The sequence below is a fragment of the Sminthopsis crassicaudata genome, chromosome 2 (assembly GCF_048593235.1).
Source record: "Sminthopsis crassicaudata isolate SCR6 chromosome 2, ASM4859323v1, whole genome shotgun sequence".
In the NCBI taxonomy this organism is placed as follows: domain Eukaryota; kingdom Metazoa; phylum Chordata; class Mammalia; order Dasyuromorphia; family Dasyuridae; genus Sminthopsis; species Sminthopsis crassicaudata.
This window is the reverse complement of record NC_133618.1, coordinates 581455524-581474263: the sequence shown is the minus strand read 5'-3', so window position 1 is coordinate 581474263 and position 18740 is coordinate 581455524.

The window sequence follows — 18740 nt, the reverse complement described above, 5'->3', positions numbered from 1 at the left end:
TGCTTAGGGAGGATGCAGTGATAGAAGCAACAGGGACTTGCCAGCTAATTAGGGGAAAGATAGCCAGCAGAAAGCATAGGTGATTGGGATGAAGGTGTGAGTAATAAAAAGAGAGAATCAGAATATAAGTAGATTGTAGGTAAAGTGGATGAGCTCATTTTGAAAATCTAAAAGAGAACTCAACTATTCATAATCTTCACAACTTCAAGCTACCCTAGAAATAAATAAGACCAGTATCTTCATTTTGCAAAGAAGGAAATAACCATACTCTTGAAGTCAGAAAATACTCATTTTGGACGAGTCACTTAATTTCTAGGAAGGAGTAGACTTGATGACCTGATCTCTAAGTCTCCAGATAGAATGAAGACAGTAAATAAAGCTTAATGGATAAAAGGCTGAGCCTCAAGTCAGAAGACATGATTTCAAATCCATACTCAAATATACTGAATATATGACCAACTCTCATTCCAGCCCTAAACTTATGAATTGAATGCAGTATCTTCTATAACCTCAGATACTTATTAGCTATGTGAACTTGGGCAAGTCACTTAACACTGTTTGCCTCAATTTCCTCATCTGTAAAATAAGCTGGAGAAAGAAATGGCAACCCAGTCCTTGATCTTTGCCAAGAAAACCCAAATGGGACCACCAAAAAGTGGCCATGACTGAAATGCCTCAAAAATCTTCTACACTCTGAACCTCATTTCATTCTTTTATCAGTGCTAGCTATTAAGTGTCAATGGCTAGAATTCTCTCCTAATTCTAAGTTTTATCCTAGGCTATCTACTATGCTGTCCTTTTTTTTTTTTTTTTTTTTTTAAGAAAACTGAAGCCATAAAAGAGGTTACATAATGTTAGCACAATGTGTGGTACATAGAAATGTTTACTATATGACTTATAAGAAGTTGTGTTGATTTGTGTTGAGCTAATATCAGCTCAATACATCTTTTCTGTGACTCTCAACATAGATCAGAGATTGTTCATGACAGTGACACAATCTTTCCTTTGAGAAAATTTGAAAAGAAAGAAGTTTGTAATCTTTTCTTTAGTTTCCACCTGTTCTTGTCAACAGAACCAACTCAGCAAGAATTATCAGTTTAAGATAGTTAAGAAAGAATTGTGATCTCTGATATTCTAGAATATATTTCAAACTTGTTGTTCAGTCGCTTTTCAGTCTTGTCTGACTCTGTGAACACATTTGGGGTTTTCTTGGCATAGATGCCGGAGTGGTTTGCCTTTTCTTTCTCCCCTTACAGATAAGAAAACTAAGGCAGAGTTAAGTGAATTCCTCGGATTCATACAGCTGGAAAATAGTACAGGCTGGATTTGAACTCACAAAGATGAAAGTTCTTAACTTCAGCCTGTTATTCTTTCCACTGTTCCATGTAGCTCCCCATCTCAAACAAAGATACCTAGAAAAATGATTTTCATGAATCACAACTACTAAGTGTAGAAACCTAGAGTTTTCATTTATATTAATATTTTACCTTCAATCAACAAAGTTAAGTGACTTTGCCAGAAAAATTCAGTTAGCATGTAATAGAGTTGGAGCCAGGTCTTTCTCACTTCAGCTTCACAAACAATGCCACTTCTCTTTATAAAGCAAGAAGTTAACCAATAAGTTATTCAGCTAGCTGGTACAATGAATAAGATGCTGGACCTGGAATCAGGAATACAAGAGTTCAAAATTTAGTCCCACTTATTATCTGAGCAAAACTGGGCAAGTCACTTAATCTCTCTGTTTCAGTTTCCCAAACCATTAAATAGGGATCATAATAATATTTCCTTCCAAGGTTGTTGTGAGCATCAAATAAAGTCATATTTGTAAAACACTCAGTGCAGTGTCTAGCATAGTAGGAACTCAACTTCTGTCTCCTTCAGTTTTCTCAAGATTAAAATGGGGATCATAAAAGCACTTCCTCCCAGGGGTTTTTATGAGAATCAAATAATGCCATATTTGTAAAACATTTAAAATAGTACCTGGCACAAAGTAGAAGCTTAATAAATGCTTGTTTCCTTCTTCCTTCCTTAAGACAATAAGAAATGTAATTTTCCAGGTAGATCTAGGTGCTAGCAACATCTAGTATTCAGAGTTGTATCTAAAAATTAACAGAAAAAAAAGGAAGGCAATTTGATTACCACTCTAAACACTAAAGCCCATGAATTGACTTCTCTCTCTCTCCCCAAAGTGACTCTGTGGGTGTGATGATTCAGCTCAGCCATTGGTTTGCATCATTCAAAACCCCAGTTTTCTACCTAATTCCATGATTCTAACTTTGATGGTCAACCCAATGCCTAAATTTTCTTGGTGGAAAAGTTCTCTGTGCTACTACAAAATAGACACTATTCAGTTCATCCTCTTCTCCCTGGCGGAACATACCAGAGATGCTCAATTCACAAAAGGAGTGATACAAATAAGATCAGGACTGCAAAATAATTAGCCCTGGAAATAAATGTTTACTTCCCAAAAGCTTCTCCCTAAAGAGATGACACACCATTTTTTATGTGGATGGGCTAGAATTCTTTGTCTTCAGGACTCTCTTAAAGATCTTCTTCAGCCTCTTCTACTGGGAAGAACTGAAAATTGGAAGTCAGGATATGAGTTCTTTTCTACATAGTGCTATTTGCTTTGGACAAGTTATTCTAAATATTCTTTCATTCTTCCATAATGAACTTGGAGACAGATGGGCTGGAAGAATTTTGCAAAGTAGATTTAGAGCTTCTTGTTTACTTTAATTTAATATTCAAATTTTATTAACAAATTCTATGTAACAGAAATTCATAGCTTTATAATTTCTTTTTCTTTGAATATTATAATGCCTGTGTTTGTTGGTGAAAATTTTGTAATAAAAATAACCAAACAAACAAAAAATAGAATTAGCCCCAGAGCTGCTGTCACATGCTATGCATATCTAGTGACTAGTTTGATGAAATTTATGTCTAATGAAGTTCTACAAGCATTTTAATTCCTATTCTCAAAGTCTTAAAGACTTGTCTTGAGGTCAGAGAGTTGCAAATTTTGTCCAGTCATATAATTAGTCAATGTCAAAGGCAGAATTTGAACCCAGGAATTCATTCTTTTACAAAAAGCCTTTTTCCAGATTGGCTAATATGACAGGAACAAATAATGATGAATGTTGGAGGGGATGTGGGAAAACTGGGACAGTGATGCATGGTTGGTAGAGTTGTGAAAGAATCCAGCCATTCTGGTGAGTAATTTGGAACTATACCCCAAAAGTTATCAAACTGTGCATACCCTTTGATCCAGCAGTGCTACTACTGGGCTTATATCCCAAGGAAATACTAAAGAAGAGAAAGGGACCTGTATGTGCCAAAATGTTTGTGGCAGCCCTTTTTGTAGTGGCTAGAAACTGGAAAATGAATGGATGCCCATCAATTGGAGAATGGTTGGGTAAATTATGGTATATGAAGGTTATTGAATATTATTGTTCTATAAGAAATGACCAGCAGGATAAATACAGAGAGGGTTGGAGAGACTTACATCCACTGATGCTGAGTGAAATGAGCAGAACTAGGAGATCATTATATACTTCAACAATGATACTGTATGAGGATGTATTCTGATGGAAGTGGATATTTTCAACATAGAGAAGATTTAATTCAGTTCCAATTGATCAATGATGGACAGAATCAGCTACACCCAGAAAAGGAACACTGGGAAATGAGTGTAAACTGTTAGCATTTTTTGTTTTTCTCCCCAGGTTATTTTTACCTCCCGAATCCAATTCCTCCGTTGCAACAACAACAACAACAACAACAACAACAACAACAACAAAATTCAGTTCTGCACATATATATTATACCTAGGATATACTATAACATATTTAATATGTATGGGAATGCCTGCCATCGAGGGGAAGGGAGGGAAGGAGGGGAAAAATTCAGAACAGAAGGGAGTACAAGGGATAATGTTGTAAAAAATTACCTATGCATATGTACTGTCAAAAATATTATAATTATAAAATTAACAAAAAATAAATAAAATATACTACCACAAAACAAAAACAAAACAAAACAAAACAAACAAACAAACAAACAAACAAAAACCAGATATCTATACATACTCATGCCCTTCAGAGGCATCTGGTGGAATTATTATTAAAAAAAGAATATTAGAATAAAAAGGAAGTCTAATTTTTTTTTCTTTGTGGGCAGTTGAAGTCGAGATTTTCATTTCTGAGGCTATAATTATACTCAGAAATTTATTTTAATATTTAAAAAGCTTTGGTATAAACAATAGAATGCATGGAATTTAACTATCCTCATATGAATCACATTCCTTTACTGTGCATTGGTGGTCTTGGTGAGAGGAGAGGTGTTTAATGAAGGGAAAATATTGGCATTATGAGTTGTCAAAAATATATGCCTTCTTAATTACAACTTACCTTCTACACTTTCAAATAGATATGGAACATCTTTCATGTAGCTTAACAATATGCCATTGAAATATGATATAGTTCATATCAATATATGTATAATATATGCTTCTATATAAAAACACGTGAACAACTATGCATGTATTTTTATGTGTATAGTTTGACATAAATTTTTAAAATGTGTTTAAGCAATATAATTTTTTATACCCCCATGTATATGTTTTTGTGTTGACATGATCTTTTAAGTCTTTATAAAAAAATAATACAAACTTAGAATGATTGATACTGGAAGACAAACATATATAGTGTTAATATTGTTCTTAATAACAACTATGCTAATATTAAATATTATGACATTTTAAATTATGTTGAATAAAGTGATTATGATATTAAAATGATGTTTTAATTTACAAAAAAAGAAAAAAACAAAGCAAAAAGCCTTTTTCAGCTCACTTTTATGTTATTGCTTTTATTTTGTTATTATCTTTTACTTACTCTGTATATATCTTACTTGTATTTGGTGTTGGCATGCTATCTCTTGCTTTATCTTTAAATTCCTGGTAAACACCATTTTTTGACTTCCTTTGAATGTCCAATCCTTAACAAGTATCAATTAAATATTTGTTGACTTCTAAACTTCATATATAGAAATATAACTTTTATACCACAATTCATATGTTCTTAGTGACATACTAATAATTGACCTAAACTTATCTTAGCTCAGATTTTATTTTAACTTTTTCTATATCTTGAGCCTCAGTGGTAATCCAGGGAAGCCTATCTACCCTTTAATCATAATAATGTTTTTAAATGCATTCAATTTGAAATCTATGGGATTGCAAAGGAAACATTTTATTGGACTACAATTATAAGAATATATTTAAAGATTCACAAGTACCAAGTTAAGAATTTCTGTTTGAGTTGTTTGGAACTGATTAGGAGTATGAAATATATTGCCTCTTCACCACTTTCATCAAGCTAGAACAACAGCTCTCAAGACACCAACATGAGCTAATAGGTGATAAAGTCAAGGACATAATTCTCTTTTTGACATAATGGGATTCCTTTAACTCAAAACTGCTTTATCTCTTGAAAAAGAATCAACATATCTTCAAATATGCAATTATTTATCATAATAAAAAAATTGGTGTTATCAACCCTCAGGAACAGAAATTTAACAAACCTGAGGACTCTAGCATGAAATTTTAGTAGGATTGAATTAATGTTACAATGTAAAGATACTCTTTTGAAGTGTATTCTCTTGGATCTTGCAGGCTCTTCTTGTAGAGAACAGAGCAAAAGGGATCAATATGGCCTTGATTCTTCATAATGATTGGCAAGGAATAGAAACAAATCCTATATTTAGGGAAGAGGAACATTCTCTCTGTCTCTCTTCATGTCTCTATCTCTCTCTAACTTTCTGTGTCACTGTTTGTGTCTCTCTGTCCCTGTCTTGCTATCTCTCCCTCTCTTTGTTTCTCTCTTATTTCTCTCTGTCTCTCTATCTCTATGTGTCTGTCTGTCAGTCTCTGCTCTGTGTGTCTCTCTGTGTTTCTGTTTCTATCCCTCTTCTTTTCGTTTCTTTATCCTTATCTTTTCTTTTCCCCCACTCATTTTCCCTCTTTCTTCTCTTCCTTCTAAAAGTGTTTCTTAAGTAGGGATCAGCCTCCTAATCATAAAATTTTCCACTGCCAAAAAAATTTCAGAGGTGAAAAGAGCACTGACCTTTAATAGATTTGGTGTCTATCACCCTCTTTAACAATTCTTGGGGAAGAAAACAGACAGTGTTTGCAACAGAGACCTTTTGTGACCCTCTCTGCCAGCCAGTTTGCATGCTAATCTAAGCAAACACAAAGCCTCATAAAATTTTGATAACACAATGACTATAAGCTTATGATTGAGTAAAAAAATTCAGATTTTTTTCCCTAAAATTTTTTTCATTTATTTTGTCCACTTCTTATCTATTCAGGGGTCAAAACCTCTTCTTAAGCAGATTGGGCTGGAGCTTCTGTCATTAGATGCAATCTCTTCTCATCTTTACCCCTTCCTCAAAATTGGTATTTACTTCAACCTTTGCTCTATTCAGTCAAAAATCTGACTGTAAAAAGACAATTGATTCTAAAATAACGACTATTCCCATCACTTCTCGTATGTTAAGAAATGATCAGTCTCATCACAGGAATCAGAGAAGGGAGGACTCTCCAAGGCTAGTTACCATGACCCTAGTAGAGCAGGTCCTGCAACATTCTCAACAAATTATCAGTTTAGCCTCTACTAAAAGACTACCAGTGATGAGCAATCAAAGCAGCATGTTTGGCTTTTGTATAACTCTGAGTGTTGAAAAGATTTTCCCTCTGTAAAGACTAAATCTGCATCTCTGTGAGGCATTACTCCTCATTTGGGCCTCTGGGGCCAAGCAGAGAAAGATTAATTCCTTTTTCTATGTGACAAATCTTCAAATCATTAAAGTAAGTTGTCGTGACCTGACAAGTCTTCTCTTCTCCAGGCTATACATTCCCTGCTCCTTAAATCAATACTCAGATGGTAATTTGGATTCTTTTGAGATCACCTAGTTATCTATGATTTGCCATTATAAAACATTAATAGGTTGATATCAGTGTTAACAATGGGTTATTCAGTATTACAGTGAGAAGCTTGGGACCATTAGAAAGACTTCACATTTTCCTATATCCCCCTAGATCATATGCATGTAAATATGTAAAAATGATTAGCCTATGTCTTTAAAGTGACTATGAATCTCACTAATGATATTTTGTGTGGCCTATAACCCAAAGATTCAAAGAAACAAAGAAAGCGTATATATATATATATATATATATATATATATATATATATATATATATATATATATATATATATATATATATATATATATATATATAAAACAGTTCTTTTCTTGGTAATTAAAAATAGAAACTAAGGGGATGCTCTTCTATTGAAAAATGGATGAATAAATTGCAGTGTTTGAATGTAATGAAATATTATTGTCACATAGGAAATGATGAAATGGACAATTTTGAGGAAACTGAGAAGATTTTTATGAACTTGTGTGGAATGAAGTGCATAAAACTAAGAGAATAATTTCTATAGTGAGAAATGGCATTTTTGAGAAAAACAACTTTCAAAAACTTATTTAAAAAAATCTGACCAATTATTTTGGACCATAAGTCCAAAATAATGAAAACAAAATATGTCATTCCCTTCTTAACAGAAAGATAATGAAGTTAAAAAGCCCAAGTAGACATATATTTTCTGACAAGGCTAATGTGGGAATTTGTTTTGCCAAGTTGCAAAAATATATTTTGAAGAATTGGGTTTCTTTTAATTTTTCAGTGGAGGAAGGGACATATTAATTTTAAAAAATATACTTGATCAATTAAAAAATTTTTTAAAGATGCCTTAGGATTCTTGATCTAATTGAATAAAGGCAGTAGAGTTTTCTCCACAAAGTGTAGTATTTACAGGACATATCCACTGATAATGATACTAAAGTATTTTTTGCTGTCTGTGACAAGCAATACACATGCTATTGTTGTTCAGTCCTTTCAGTCATGTCTGACTCTTTGTGACCCCAACTGGATATTCCTTCGTTTCCTCTCATCCTCAACCCTAGATGGCAAGTAATCCAGTATGTTAAACATGTGCAATTCTTCTGTACAAATTTCCACAATTATCATACTACACAAGAAAAATCAGATCAAAAAAGGAAAAAAAAATGAGAAAAAAAAATCTCAGCAAATAATAAAAAAACAGTGAAAATACTATGCTATGATCCACATCCAGTCCTCACAGTCTTCTTTCTGGGTGTAGATGGCTCTTTTTATCACAAGACCATTGGAACTGGCCTGAATTACCTCGCTGTTGAGAAGAGCCACATCCATCAGAATTGATCATTGTATTACCTTGTTGTTGCTGCGTACAATGTTCTCCTGGTTTTATTCACTTCATTTAAGCAGCAGTTCATGGAATTCTCTCCAGGTCCCTATGAAATCATCCTGCTGGTTGTTTCTTATAGAACAATAATATTCCATTACATTCATATATCATAACTTATTCAACTATTCTCCAACTGATGGGCATTCACTCAGTTTCTTGCCACTACAACAAAGACTGCCATAAACATTTATGCACACATAGGTCCTTTCCCCCTTTTAATGATCTCTATGGGATATAGGCCCAGTAGAAATCAAAAGGTAAGCAAAATTTGGTAGCCCATTGGGCATAGTTCCAAATTGATCTCCAAAATGGTTGGATCAGTTCACAATTCCACCAAAAATGAATTAGTGTCCCAGGTTTCCTGTATCCCCTCCAACAGTCATCATTATATTTTCCTGTCACCTTAGCCAATTTAAAGGTGTATAGTAGTATCTTAGAGTTGTCCTAATTTGCATTTCTCTGATCAATAATGATTTAGAACATTTTTTCATATGACCATAAATAGCTTTGATTTCTTCATTGGAAATTGTTCATACATAACCTTTGACCATTTATCAATTGGAAGATGGCTTGAATTTTTATAAATCTGAGTCAGTTCTCTTATATTTTAGAAATGAGGCCTTTATCAGAACCCTTGGATATTAAAAAAAAAAAAAAAAAGTTCCCCAGTTTATTGCTTCCCTTCTAATCTTGTCTGCTTTGATTTTGTTTACATAAAAAAGTTTAACTTAATATAAGCAAAATTAGTCATTTTTCATTCCATAATATCTTCTAGTTCTTTTTTGGCCACAAATTCCTTCTTTTTTTCAAAGATCTGAGAAGTAGATTATCCTTTGTTGTTTTAATTTGCTTATATATCAATATTTCTAAATCATTTAGATTTTGACCTTATCTTAGTATATAGGTATGGTCAATGCCTAGTTTCTGCTATAATAAAGATTATTTTCATAAAGTTGTAGATATTAGTGTTGATAAATTAGGTGTATTCATTAATAGATCAATAATTACTGAAAATTTCTTGTTCTTTTTTTAAGTAGTTGAGCTATTCTTCTTTTTGTAATTTTTGAAAAATTGAACTATTTGTGCCTTTAAAATTTCATTTTCTCTGGTATGCATGTCTTTTAATTTTTTATTGACTTTTTTTTTATTTTCAAAACATATGCAAGGATAATTTTTCAACAATGACCCTTGAAAAACCTTGGATTCCAATTTTTCCTCTCCTTCCTCCCATCCCCCCAATAGCAAGTAATACAATATGTATTAAGTATGGTAAAAATATAGGCATACATATTTATACAATTATCTTGCTGCCCAAGAAATATAAGATCAAAAAGGAAAAAAAATGATAAAGAAAATAAAATTCAAATAAACCACAACAAAAAAAGTGAAAATGCTATGTTGTGATGCACCTTCAGTTCCCACAGACTTTTCTCTAGTGCTCTCATAATCAGGAGATCATTGGAACTGGTCTGAATCATCTCATTGTTGAGAAAAGCCACTGTCCATCAGAACTGATCATCATCTAATATTCTTGAGGTCATATACTCTGGTTCTGTCTAATTCACTGAACATCAGTTCATGTAAGTCTCTCAGGCCTCTCTGAAGTCATCCTTACGAATCTCTTTTCAATGAATTTTCTATGAATAACCACTCTTTACAACATATTGTTTATAAATGCCATTGTAACTTAAACTTGGACGTAATGTAGGTAGTAAATATTCTAATTGTTTGACTAATTTGAGTTAGTCAAGTCAAATACTACTGTAATGCCATTATTACTGATGAAAACAGAATATTGTTTATTCAATGAAAGGTCTGTTTCTTTTCATATCTTTTTTGACTTCTTTCTAGTTGTATCTTTGGGTGTATTTGGTATAATGTATAATGTAGTTTAAATAGCTTCAGGAAAAGTTAATTTACTACTCAAGTAAAAGGACATTTGTAGGTGACATTTTAGGAGAGACACCAATAAACTTGGAAGTGTCTGTGGCTGTTGTTCAGTCATGTCTCACTCTTCATGGCCAAATGGACCATAGCATATCAGGTCCTTCTGTTCTCAGCTCTCTTCTGAAGTCTGTCTGAACTCATGATCACTGCTTCTACCACACTATCTATCCATTTCATTCTCTGCCATCCTCTTTTTTTTTTCTTTTTTTTTTTTTTTGCCTTTAAGCTTTCTTGTTAGGTTGTCTAAACAATTCTCTAGCTCAGAATTTACACCTTTAATTCAAACCTAAAAACCTTTAAAAGGAGTTTACGCCTTTAAAAGGACCAAGTTCATTGGCTGTCGGAGTTCTCACAAGGCCATTCTCTTCGAAGATAAAAGAAGGCAACATTGAGTCTGAAAAACAGTCTAGACTGGGACATTGAGTTTGGATGGCAGTCTGGAGTGAGTCAATGAGAAGACATTCCGTGGATTCACAAGTCCAGCAATCCCACACTTTTGGAGGGGAAGGCTCCAGAAGCCTCCCAAGAAATCTGCTCATAGAGGAAAATATTATACAGAAAAGAAACCTCCTCCCAGAGAGAAGGATTATAACTTAGAGACCATAGGATATTACACTTTCTCAACATCTACAATCATAGCAATCTACCTTTCTATAGTTGAAAGAGAAATTCTTTTCCACAGCTAATGTTGACAGTTGCTGAATCATACAAAGTCATTAATATTTGTGACCAATCAGTTGGAAATCATTAAACTTTCATTCATTGAGTTGCATTGCCAGACTAGTCTCTGCTTAGTGCTGTCATCTACTTGTCTTCTCTAGCTACATGTCCTCTGTATGTTTTCTTCAGTTCTCTGCTTAAATATTGTCTTCAGGAATTTGTAGCAACCATCCTTTCTGTACTAGAGAGAAAGGTCTGTTGGGTAGCTTAGTTCATAGTCCTATCAGTTATCTTAGTTCTTTGTGTTACCAGTACATGCTTCCTATTGTCTTTTTACACTTCTTTTCTTATGCTTTGTTGTCCTTCTCTACTCCAGCCTCCTATTTTACTTGAGGTTAGAAAATCCTTTCCAAGGGATCTTACCCTGAAAACAAAAATCTACTATATAAATTATAATCTACTATTCCATGAAATCATGTTTCTTGTCAGCTTTAAATAGAAACTGAAAACCATCTATTCCATTTCCCTTATTTTCCTCCCTGTGGAATGTGAGCTTGCCTGTGAGTCACACTTTCATTTAGAAGCAATGTCTTTGTGATTTCTCATTTCACTTATTACCAAAATATTGATATGTATATGATTCAGTTCCTCTGGTGGCATATACACATGTTGATTTTTGAATAAACAATTTTACTTAAAAGAACAATACATGAGTTAACCTAGTTGTCCAACAGCTATGGACAAATATGGATAACAACTAAACAAATTGTTATGTAAGAATGTAATAGAATAATTTTGGACACTAAGAAATAATGCAAATTAAGAAAAAAATTAAAATATATATGATGTGAAGTGGGATAAAGAAAACAGAAGTAGTAAAATGTACAAATTGACTACAGCTATGTCATAACAATAATAATAGCAATAGTTTTCTGTGGTATCAGAATAAATTCCTGGAACTCTGTCTTCCCAGAAATCAACCGGAGTTAGGCTAATCAAAAGTCTTTATTCTTGGTCTCTTGAGGTGGCTGTCAGGGGATTAGATCTAGTAATCTCCACACCACCTTCCTCTCTTTCCACCACCGGGAGAATACTTCAATTTCCTCCTCCTACTCCACCCACACAAGTCACTTCCCCTTCTTTGTCCCACCAATCAAGTCAGCACAGAATAGTTGGGGGGGGTCAACCTTCAAACATGTTAATAGAGAATTGTCCAATTGGCAATTAGTCTCAGGTGCTCCATTATCCAAGTGTATTTGCTCAGTTCTAGCCCTTTACAATATATAAAGTAAAAAAATGCTTTTAAGAAAAGAAAAATTTCGTGACTACATCATTATAAATCAATATATACATCTGGGAGTAAGTTAATGATTAGAAACTTGTGGAAAATATGAAAACATATACAGTTCAAACTCATCAATTAATGTTTGTGTACAGCCTTAAAAGCATTAACATATAAGCTGACATTGGTCAGTTAAACACTATTTTGGAGTCTAGTTACTCAATCTGTTCTAAATCTATTTCATCACATTGTTTTCTAGAATACATCTCTCCGTTCCCGCCCCAAAATAGCATAAACAACTTTGTCAAATGCCATACTGAAATTTAAGATACTAGACTAGGATTTAAAAAGACTACAGTTCAAACCCAGACTCAGCCACTAGTTTTATAAAATGAAATTAGATTCATATAAAGGCATATCTTATTGGTTTCTTATATCTGATGTTACAGTCAAGGGAAGTGACAATTAGTACAGCTGCACAGGAGTATCAAACTCACAGAATTGGTGTGGGATCAGATGGGATAATATCTGTACTATGTCTTGGAAACATTAAAGTGCTCTGCAGATACTAGCAATTAGGAGAGAGAGAAGTTTCCATCATGAAAAGGGCCAAAAATAATGTATGTGCCGGGCAGAAGAGGGCATGTCTAGAGCAGATATAACCAATTACAAAAGAAGGTAGGCCCAGAAAACCAGAGTGATTTTATGAAGCACCAAAAGAAGCATCTTTGCAGTCAAACTTGTTGAGAAAGAAGGAACAGTATTTTTAAATATTAGAGAGTTAAAGTTTCCCTGATCCAGGGATATACAAGCTGCTAAGAAAAAGGGTGTCTGTTCACATTATCTGAATTGTCTCCAGGCAAATCTGCACATGCCTACAGGCAATAACTCACTCCCCAAGGCAGTGTCAGGCTCAGATGATAAAAGCTAAAATGAGAGAGATGTTAGTTAACACTGTCACAAGGAAGGCCAGCACAGTAAGAGATGGGGACAGGCAGCCTGTGTTTAAACCATGCAATGACCACAGACCAATTTTAAGAGCTTTTCCCTTGGATTCTCTTCTTAAGGAATTAATTATAAGGAAACACTGGTTTCTTTTTAACAAGCCTCATCACCAGATGATAAGATTGCCACAAGAAACTACATTTAATCGGAGAGATTGGAGAATATTTTTATAGATATTTGTCTAGCGATGTATTTTATTGGACCACCATTTAGACTAAAATAGTCCTTTTGTCCATAGCACATAATATTGAAAAGGTAAATTAGAAACTCCTGGATAAAAAGCAAACATTTTCAAGGACAATTAAATCATTACCCTAATAATAATAATATCTATTCATTCATTATCTTCAGAAAACAAATGGAATATAACAGGCACAGAGAAAACAATTCAATAACTGGTACCAGATTGAAGCATCTAAAGAGAAAGAAAATCGAACTCAGTTGTGATACTGAGGGATACAGGACACTGATAGTCTCATTGTAAGTCAAATGTGCTTCCTTCCCCTCTTGCCCTTTCCTCCCACTAAAGCATAACAAATAAACTTCATGGCTCTCCATCCTTATAGAATAATCTAATGGAGCAGCTAGATGGAGGAATAGAGAGGGCAGGGAAATTCAGGAATTCAAATCTAGTCTCAAACACTTAACACTGGCTAGCTAGATATGTGTGAGCCTGGGAAAGTCACTTAACACCAATTATCTTGACAAACAACAACAACAAACAAACAAAATCTAGTTTCTTAAAACTGACATTCAGAACCTTCATTCTCCTTAAATCAGTCTTCTCAAAGATTACTAACATTTTTAGCAGCTAAATCCAAAGACCTTTTTCTCAGTGATCATTCTACTTGAATTTATCACCATGTACTATTGATTTGCCTGCTCAGTGTTGGTGCCATCTCTATCCATTCTCAAATAACCTTGAATATTATTAACATATAAATTTTCTTTTCCCAGTGTAATGGAAATTCCTGAATTTCACACTGAGAAAAGAAAACTTATATGTTAGACCAATGGATAATTTGTATACGCTCCCACTGTTCTTCCTTTGGAATCCCTATTTATCTATTTTACTGGGTAGAGACAAAACTCTCCCTCCACTTATCCTGATCTCCAGTAAACATCTATTGTAGCTACCAGAATAATACAATGATTGGTAATCTTGCTTACCTTCCATTAGACACCAGATCACAGTAAAATGTTACAATTTAAAGGCTCCATGGCTATTACCATTTCTTGTAAAGCTGTAAAGCTTTTGTTTTTACTGTGCTAACTTCATGGCTTGGCAAAAACAACAATTAACCTGGACTTGGGAGGTCAAGGTTGTAATCCCAATAAAATGTGATAAATCCAGTTCAGATACAGCCTGAAACACTTACTAACACTTACTAACCTCCTAGACAAGTTATTTAACCCTGTTTGCCTCTGTTTATTGACAAATAGCTCTAGTATCTTTGCTAAGAAATCCTGATAAAGAGCCAGACACAACTAAAAATGACTAAACAACAACAAAATTAAACAAGATTTGGAAGACCAAAATCTTCCAAAACTAATGCACTTTATTTAGGAAGAGCACTGATAAGTTGAAAGCCTAGGCAACCTGAAAAATAAAGGTATACAAGCCCATGTTATATGAAATCCATTTGGAGGAATTAGAGTTTAGTCTGGAGATAAAAATTCAGCAAATAGAAGGGATGAGGAGCATTGGATGTTGGGATAGTAGCTATATTCAAGTAAAGACTATTTTGTGAAAGAAGCAATAGCCTCCTCTTTGGTCCCAGAAGACTAAATTAGCAGTATTGTTGGAAAAACAAATGTTAGTTTGATATCAGGAAAAACATACTGATGACTATAACTCCCCAAAACTGGAGGTTACCATCTCATGAGATATGTGTTTGACCCAATGGTGTGCTGGTAAATAATAACTGATTCTCTGGGAAAGATGTACACATAATCACACATTTAGATTTAGTTTTTAGTGCTACCATTTTCTCTATCATTTTGTTAAGTCTAGACAATTAAAAATTAATTTTAAAAACAGCAAATCTATTTCTAATTTCATATATCTTCCTATTTCTGAAATTTAAATGCTCACTAAAAATTTAACAATTGGGACTTGCTAGTTCCAATGAGCAGACTCTAAGGATATCCTTGGTTCTACTACCCTGAAAGTCTTCGGCCAGAATCTGGATGACCACTGGTCATGTAGATTGTAAAGATGATTCCTTTTCAGGCATAGTTGAAATATATGGCTAGGCTACCTTCCATCTCTGAAATGCTGTTCCTTTCTAAATGCTTTTTCATTCTAGGACATCACAGAATCAGAATCATAGCATTTCATAGTAGAAGAAATCTCACAAGTCAGAGTACAACCAAACTTGGAAAACACACACACACACACACACACACACACACACACACACACACACACACAAAAGGAGAAATCCAGCTTGTACTTGAAAATCTTCCCTGATGAAAAATTTACTATTTCTTGTGAAATTATCTTCTATTGTTGAATTGATCTAATTTTTAGAATGTTTTTCCTGATAAAGAACTTAAATTTCTCCCTAACTTCTACTTATTTCTCCTAATCCTCTCATTTGGGGCCAAAAACAAACAAATGAATCAACAACAAAACAACAAATTTAATATTTCTTTCAATATGTTTTCAAATGAAGGGATCAAATATTGTAGATGATGAGTAAATTCTCTAAGAAAATTCAGGGTTTAAGCATCTGTTATTAATATAACAGTATTATTTCACTATTATGTATAGTGAAAGGTACATAAAGACAAATATTAAGATATAGTCCCTACACTTCTTGATTTTGTAGTCTAGATTAAAGGAAGGGCATTTATGTGTATGTATGTGTGTTTTTATTTAGCACAGATATTTAACTATGTTAATAATTGGATTAATTGGTGAATGACTAAATAATGCAAAAGCATGGAAAATAAGGTCATGAAGAATTCTTCATGAGTCCAATGCTAAACCCTCTCTTTTTCTTAGAAGTCTTTAGGACTTTATGTTCATAAAACAGTTACCCTTGATATAATACCTGTCTTGTTTTATTTTACATATATAAGCCTTTTCTATTCCAACTAAGCTATGAGCTCCTTGAGGAATTTCAAATTATATTCCATTTCTTCTTCTCTTGTACCCCTAAAGTGCCTAGCATTGTGATTGGAGATCTGAAGATTTATAGCTAGATCATTCTCTTAATTAGAAGTTCTATAAGCAGAGAACCATCTGTCTCAGGAGTAATCACAATCCTTACTATTATTAAAGGAAAAGAAAAATGCCTTTGGGACTGGTAAAGTCTGGGTTAGATCAATTTCTCCAATGTCTTAATCCATTTAGAAAAGGAGCCAAACAAGGGTAGATCAGGATTATTTCCCAAGAAAGACAGAACATGTTGGGGCAAGGATTTGTAATTCAAAGACTATGAAAATGTGGGGATTTATTTATCTTTTACTTATTTATTTAGTTTGGTTGTTCTGAGTCTGTTTAAAATGAAGGATGGATCCTGTTGCAAATTTGAGAACATAAGCAGTTGTCTCTAATTAGGGGGAATTTTTTTTTTGGAATATCCATATGCAAGTTTTTATTCCCAAAGATTGGCATTTGCATGGGGACAAAAAGATAGGAAGTAATTAGGAATAAAATGGGAGAAATGAAAGGGAGAAAAAAATCCAATTGATTCTTCCTCTCTATTTAGAAAAACTATGATCTTGGAAAAGATGTAAGGAAGATATTAGAACTAGTTTCTAGTTACAGCTCTTCCACTCACTAGTTATATGATCTTAGTCAAAGCTCTTTGTTCCTTAGAATCTTAGTTGCTTTATCTAAAAAGAAATTAGATTATCAATATTTTCAGGAAGTATGTTCCAATGAAAAGTTTCTGGAGTAAGTCACTGGATTCTACCACTCCTCATGGGATATCAGACAAATCATCTTAACCTTCCTGGGCCTTAATATCTTCATATGTAAAATCAGAATGATTCCAAGGTCCTTTCAAGTTCTATATCTGTGATTTTATGGTCTTGAAAGATTATTATGAGGATCAGATAAGATCATGTAGGTGACGGCTACACAAACCTATCTAAGCCAAAGTTATTATCATTAGTAATCAAGTGGGGATAATGATGCCTTCCCTGTCTGTGTGGGGATATATCATGAGGGGCAAGGAAAATGACATAATAAATGTGGAAGTGCTTCAAAAAAATTAAAAACACTGACTAAATATTGCTATTGTTAGACAAAAGTTGCCTTATACTATAAATTTCTTAGATAGAAACTTAAGAAACTTGATAGGTGAAATTATTATTTCTGGTTGCTCCCTCCCCCAATTTCTCTACTAGTTTGGGACATTACCAACAAAATTGCTAAAAATGATCCAAGTTCCCCATCCTCCTCTCAGAAAAAGGTTCCAAGAATAGGACCATCCCTAATGCTCAGCTTCAATGTTTCTATGAGTATAATCAGTTTCTCTTGAGTATATTCTCATATCTTCTCCAATACAGGGCATCTCATTATGATGTGTGACAGTGAAGCAGACATATTTCCCAAATTAGATACAGGATTGAAACACAACCTGTTTGACTCCTCAGATTTGCTCAGGAAAATTGGGGCGGCTCCTTACCAGTAGCTGGAGCATATGGTACAGTTTGATTGGCATGTGATGACTGGTAACTGGGTGATCTGATTATAGATCACAGAACCTGTAGCTATTCTTCATTCATCTGACAGAAACTCATTAAACACCTACTAAGTGCAAGATTCTAGGCCAAACTTTGAGGGAGATACAAAGAAGGTCTTTAGGAACTTACAATATGGAACAGAAATGACCACAATACAAAGGAGAGAATTATTAGCATCCTAAGAGAATTTAAGTTCCACTTAAGAATCTATACCAAGTGAAATTGTATTTTTTAAATTATATTTTAAAGATCCAGTCTTCTCTCAAGCAAACTGAAGTAAAGGAGCTATTCTCAGACCAGGTTTCACTCTAATAGACCCAAAAACTTTGGCCTGCTGTTTCTAACTTGCACCCAGTTGTCCTTCCCTTGGTGAACCTGGTAGCCCCTAACCCATAAGAACTTATTAGGAGACCTTAATTAACCTCCTCATAGCTAGAACTATCATATTAGAAATGTGTACCACTCTGACAATAACTGCATTTAGTGTCCTGGGAGCCGGAATCTATATTTTTAATTCTTTCTCCATTCTAAAATAAGAGAGAGAAACTATATAGAGAAAAATAATTTCTAATTGAACCATCCAAGAAGGAATCGTGGATAATTTTGTAGGAATAATTTTGGGTTGTAGAAATCATATTGGATTTTGTAGGATAAGTAAGATTTCAGCAGGTAAAGAATAAGAGGTGTATAAAACCACATTCTATTTGGGATGGGACTGTAGAATGACTGACATAAACATGATCTGAAAGATGCTCAGAAAATGGTAAATAGTGGTTCATCTTGTCTCAGGG